This window comes from Polistes canadensis, unplaced genomic scaffold (genome assembly GCF_001313835.1).
Source record: "Polistes canadensis isolate GaletaPanama2010 unplaced genomic scaffold, ASM131383v1 scaffold_4, whole genome shotgun sequence".
NCBI lineage: Eukaryota > Metazoa > Arthropoda > Insecta > Hymenoptera > Vespidae > Polistes > Polistes canadensis.
The window spans coordinates 245,748-252,822 of NW_014569551.1; positions in this window are offsets into that span (position 1 = coordinate 245,748).

The window sequence follows — 7,075 nt, forward strand, 5'->3', positions numbered from 1 at the left end:
ATGATAAATGGATACATAAGCACACTAGAATTAGGGAAAGGAAAAAAAAAAGAATGAAATAAACTGGACAAACGGGAAATACGTACCACTACATATAATAATACAGATGAGGAAGGGATACACGCGTTATATTACACACAATTCACATAATATAACATGCATATAATTACATACAAAATAAATATTACGTGTCATTTCGTGTGATTGCATCGAGAGAGAATTAAAAAACGAATAAAAAAAAGATAATAAACAGAATGTTAATGTATGAGAGAGAGTGAGAGAGAAAGAGAACGTTAAGGATTCCGTATATATACATATTTGTGCGTGCGTGCGTGTGTGTAACAGTAGTATGCGTGCATAAGGGTTGTTCTTTTTTGGTTTGCGAAAGAAAGAATTGAAACACACACAAAAAAGAATAAAAAAAACACAGTAAATGTGTAAAGAGAAGAAGTAAAGAAATAGAAAAACGGACAAACTGAAGGAAAATGACGAACGAGATGATACGATGATGATCATCGGGGTGAAAAGAAACCACCCCCTATATCCTTTTATCCGAGAGTAGGATATCGGGGTGTTTCTTTCGGCTTTGTTTTTTTCCTTTTTTTTTTTTTTTTATTTTCTTCGAGGGGGATTGGGGCCGGGGGAGGAGGAGGAGGAGGGGCGTCGTAAAAATGTGTAGAAAAAAAAGAACGAGAAAGAGAGAGAGAGAGTGTACTCCGAAATAGTAGGCATCGGTTATAAAAAATGTCTTGTAAATATTAGAAATGTAAGGCTGAGAGTATAAATCCTATAATTATATAGTTTGCGCGAATGATGACGATGACGATGACGATGAGACGATTATAATGACGCAAAACGCGAAAATGATTTCGTTGCTTACGAAGCGGTGATTTGATTTGATTTGATTTGATTTGATGTGATGCAATGTGATGCGATGTGATGTGATGTGATGTGATGATGTTGAGATGCATATATGCGTGAAAAGAAAGAAAGAAAGAAAGAAAAGAAAAGAGAAAAAAAAAAAAAAGTAAAATCAGTAAAATATAAACCCGAACAAACGGAGAGAGAGAGAGAGAGAGAGAGAGAGAGAGAGAGAGAGAGAGAGAGAGAGAGAGAGAGAGAAAGAGAGAGAGAAGAAATGAAATAAGATACAACACGTAAAATTTTTTTTGTAGAAGTTAGAACATAATTAGGGGAGGGGGAGTTGTTGTTCGTCACCACCACCACCACCACACCCCCTTCTATAATATGTTTTTCAAATGCCCGTTCCAAACCACCCCCCCCCCCTTTTTTTTGAAAATAATAATCCCTTTTGAATATTCAAAAGAGCGAACATACAAAACACACACACACACATATATAACACATATACATGCCATAACACATCATAAGAAGAAACGAATCGAACGGAATGATGATGATTATGATGATCAATGTATACAAAATCATTAAATGACCAATTATTTCGCGCAGTTCAAAATATATGTTTCACACATACATACATACATACATACATACATAATACATTAGACGCGGTTTACACGAAAGATTTGAATTTACACGCATGCACGCACGCACGCTCGCTAATGTACGCGCTCGATCACGTGACCAAAAAGATAAAAAGACAGTAAAAGAAAGGAAAAAAAAAATAAAATAAATATATATATATATATATATAATAGCATATATAAAATAAAATGTGGTAACGAAAAGTCGAATCGTAATAAGGGAGGAAGAAAGAAAAAAAAAAAGAAAAGAACATAAAAAAAAAAAGATAGAAAGGAAGAAATGCAGGGAAAAAAATTAATTTCGGTGATACGAAGAGGAACGAATATATACACACAGGAGAGAGAGAGAGAGACACACATGAAATTTTTGTTTTTTCGTGCTTGCAATTTTTTCTTTTTTCTTTTTGTTTGTTAATTTGTCAACGAGCATAATCAATCGTCGTAAACGTTAAATAATTGTACGACAAGATAAACACACGCTCGTAATAATAATAATAATTATTATTATAATAATAATAATTATTATTATAATAATATTATTATAATAATAATAATCATTTCTTCCTTTCTCACGGAAATTATAAAAAAAATATTATTATGTAAGAAATTATATTGTTCTTTTTATTTTGTTTTTTCTTTCCTATTCCGTGATTTGTTTATTTAAAAAAAAAAAAAAAAAGCCTATTTTGCGTGTCACACACATTCATTGTATTTTCCACAACGAATTATATTCCAAAACTCTCCTCTTACCTGCCCCCTTTCACCCCTTTCACCCCTAGAAACAAATCGTAACTAAAAATCATCACCAATTAGAAGAAACTTTTCTTTCCATCCCCCTCCCCAGCCCCCCTGAACAAATATGAAAATAATATGATGAAAGAAATGATTAAGTTGCCTAAAAACTTCTTCTTCTGTTTTTGTCCGTGTTAAATTTGCGTAGAAAAAAATCCTTCGTTAAACTTTGCTTCTTTTAATCATCACATACATGCATACATACATACATACATACATACATAAACACATACGTATAGGTATTATAACCAATCGAATATACAATTGGAATACAAAACGATTGGAACATTAATTGCAAATCTAAGAAAAACTGGCATTTTCTATGCACACGAATCGAACAAACACACACATATATATATAAATATATAAATAATTTGTATTTCGTTTCTTTTTATACATATACACGTTTATTAACTTACACAAGCCAGAAAATTCAGAAACCTTCTCTCTTTTATTATCATCGAACCTTTCATTTCTTTACTCCAACCACTGTCGCAATTTTCGCAACCGCAAATTACACACACACATATACACATATACATACATACCTTACTTATACCCCCCCCCACCCACCAACTTTAAAAACAACCCTTTAAAATCAACCGACTATATCCAGCAGTAAAACACTTCGAAACAAAACCAACCAACCAATCAACCACCACCACCACCACCCCCCCTTCGGACAAATCTAGCGTTGATATTCGTAATACTTGTTATGCATAAACTTACACATTTAATGATTATTATAGTAAACGATTACATAAAGTATGATATATTTCTCTATTCATTAAGAAATGAGAGAAAGAAAGAGAAAGAAAGAGAGAGAGAGAGAGAGAGAGAGAGAGAATGCAAAGTAGAACCGTTGTGTTTCTGGTGGGAAAAAAAATGATAAGGTATATAACAATATTAAAAAAAGAAAGATAGAGAGAGAGCGAGAGAGAGAAACGATAAGGAAAGGGACAGGTAAAAGTAATGAAAAAGAAAAAGATAAAAAAAAAAAACAAAAAAAGGGACGATGATGATAATGATAATGATATAATGATATAATGATATAATGCTAATGATGATAATATGAATTACACGATGATGCGAAGTTTGAAAGTTATTAATAAGAATGGAAACAAAGGTGTAAGAGAATATGTGTGTGTGTGTGTGTGAGAGAGAGAGAGAGAGAGAGAGAGAGAGAGAGAGAAGAGAGAGAGAGAGAGAGAGAGAGAGAGAGAGAGAGAGAGAGATAGGAAAAATGATAAGAAAAACTTACTCTACACGCAAGAAAAATACAAAAGAAGCCAGCCCCGCATATTGCCCAGTGAGCACGTCATTTTGTACGCTTGGGAGTTGTGAGGTCGTCTGAATAAACATTGTCTGGTGAATTATACATAAAAGAAAAAAAAAAAAAAGAAAAAAAAAACAAAAACACATATACGTGATCTCGTTATTTTACCATAACTACATTTAACCATTTATACCACGAATTCCTACCTATTAATTCTTAATTGAAAATTATTTAATATTTTTGCCATGCGTTCAATTAATTTCACTCTCGTTTCGATTCTTTTTTTTCTTTTCTATTTGTTTTTTTTTTTTTTATTAGATCCATTGTTTTAAGTGATGAAATGAAACGTGGATGTGAAAGAAAAAAATATCAATACGATAATGACAATTATTTTATAATAAATATTGTGTTATTGTGTTCCTTTTTGTCTTTTCTATATAATTTCTTTTTATTGGAAATAATTTTAATTAGTGCTATTGTTAAAATTGGAGAAAGTATATTAATTTAGATGAGATGAATATTCTTTTACGTTTAAACGTTTGTTGTTTATTTTAATTCGTTGGAAAGTTGGATGGAGAATCACTTTCGTTCGCACGAATGAAGGAATACTCTGTACTCTCTTCGATTCGTTTATATAAACAAGTAAGTATTTTATTTATTTCAATTTGTAAAAGTTGATGGATACGTTCGTAAAATTAAAGTCTAACGTTGTTATAAATATTATTAAAATAATTGTAATATTAATTGGTCGGGAAAATAAAAGAAAAATTGATGAAAGGAACAACAACAAAAAATTGCAATGAATAATAAAACAATGTGAACATTTATCATAGAATTTATTTCCAATTACAAGCGTTGTAAGATTATTTCGAATGTGAGATTTTCAAAAAGAAAATAAATGAAAAAGAAAAAAGTCAAAGGGGTAAAAATAAAAATGAAAAGTTAAATAATATATGTAAATACAATAAAATATCCTGTTACATATAATTGTGTAAATAATAATCTGTAAAAATATGATTTTATTATAATCAGTATAACAAAGTATCACTTATGTATTTATTTATATTTATCCTACCTGTGCAAATGAAAGTGTCACCCACGCGAGTAGATTCTCAAAAAGTGGTGGGAAAGGTGGGGTGTGTGTGTGTGGGGAGATAGTAAAGGGTGGAAATTGTTGAATACACGCGCGTGTACAACCAGATGAACCGCGTGACGCAAAATTGAACACGCGACACGCCTCCATTTTTTTTTCTTTTCTTTTTGATTTTTTTTGTTTTAATATTACTATTACGAATATAGCATACTTATATGTATATATATAGTTGTATATAGATAGATTTTACGCCATTACTCTTTCCATCAACTTCATCTATATTTCCTAGAATAACACCGTTTGAAACGCCTACGATTTATTTTTCTTTTTCATTTTCATTTTCTCCTTTTTCTTTTTTTTTTTNGAAGTCGCGCGATTGTAATTTCCACTCAGGAGTGGACAATTTCTTCTCCGGATATTATACAAAGTTTCAGCAACCTTTAGATTCATTTATCATTTAAATATTTCTTGTATTTTTTCCATATATTGCTGATACTCTGTACCGCGAGATATACATCAGTATCGAACGATTCAAAAGTCATTGCGTTTTTTTAAAAATTAATTTTTTTTTCGAAAAAGTGAAGATAACTGAATACGTTGGATACTTACTTAATGTTAAGTATATTAACGCTTTGCTCTTTAGTAATTCCTACTGAATACTTCATTTGTTATATATGTATAGTAAATACAAAGTAGAGTAAAGATAAAAGATGAAAGTGGTCGAGTAAAAAAGTAAGACCATATGATTTATAACAAAGTTTCTGCTTTTCTTTGATATTGTTTTATTTTTTTAATGCAAAGTGTTAATAATAGGTTCATCGATTAGATTAAATATCTGTTGAGGCATTCGAGTAAATGTAATTGTACGATGTGTGGATTTCTGCAGGCTGCAATTGTTTAGGAAATGTATTATAAAATGCGCTTAGAAAAAGCCTCACAGCAGCGTTTAGGGCATGAAGAAAGAAGAGGCATTATGCCGAAGAGGTTAAGGCCGAAGAGGCCTCCACAAATTTGTGGTATCAAGTGGGCAACTACTATTGAGGCTATTGAGTTATTTTCAAAAGTTCAACAGCAAGTTCGAACTTTTCGAAAATAGCTCTCTAGTCATATTTTATATTTTATTATATTAYTTTWTTGCTCGTCATTAATTTGTAGTTGTAATTGGAGATGATGGACCATTCCATCTCCTTKGGACACCAAATTTGTGTCCMTCAAAATCGTYAAARAGATGCATATGTGTTTAGTTAGAGTCAGAAATATTAAAATTTTTGTATTATTAAATTTTGAAGCTTAATTAACGTTCGGTGAATATTAAAGTAATTTTTTTGTTTGTTTCGTCTTTAAGATTTTTCACTGTGATCGTATTTTATTAAATTTGTAATTTTTCTTTTCCATATAATGCAATTTAAAAGTAGTTCATAATAATTAATAGATATTATTATTTTTTAGTAACTTAATATTTGTACTTTTCCCTTTTTTTATATATATTTTATGTAAATGTAAAATCACGCGTTTAAATGTAATTTCATTGCAACGGTAAATAGAGATTTGATCAAAATATATATAGAATTCAATTGAAAAGTGCATCTGCGAATTGGACGATTTATATGTCAGGCTATTCTATCACTTGATTGTATGATTAATATAGTTTGCTTCTTGTTACAGGTGATCATCGTTGGATTTATCATCAAACCTTCTGGATTCTTTTTTATTTGAGTGTCTTAAATTGTTTCATTTTAAAATATATATATAAATGCATTTCTGAAGGCACACACATATATTTATATATTAAAAATTAAATATATTTATTTAAAATTTTATTACAATATATCATATACTTTCATATACTATCAAAGAATACAGTATTCTTTGATAGTATTATACCATCATCGCGTTAAGTACCTACTATCGTCCACTGGTGATCAGGTTAAGTAAGTAAGATGAATGTGGTTAGGCAAAAAGTGGACTTGTGAGCTTTTATGTACTTCTATGTTTTTTGGTCTTCTGTATGTCTCTTTTCGATCGATTGTCAATAACATAATTTTTTATCTGAAAATGGTAATAAAGGGATCTAGAAGGCACTTTCGCACGATCAACAAAGAAGTAATAGGATTGTGTTGTTTCTTTACTATTATAGGTAGCAATGTGATTTATTATATTTATTTCGTATAAAACTTCTTTAATTTATTCATTTAATAAATATGATTCAGTGACTGTAGATTGTATCGTAGGTGTATAGTTTTTGTTTGGAAAATTTAGGAGATAGGTTTTCATAAAATGTTTAAAACGTTCTTTTTTTCAAGACATAGCTAAATATATTTCTCGTTTCTAGTTGTTCCATTGCAACATTGTATTTTCATTATTATAATAATATTACCACATATAATTAAAATAAATATATGTATA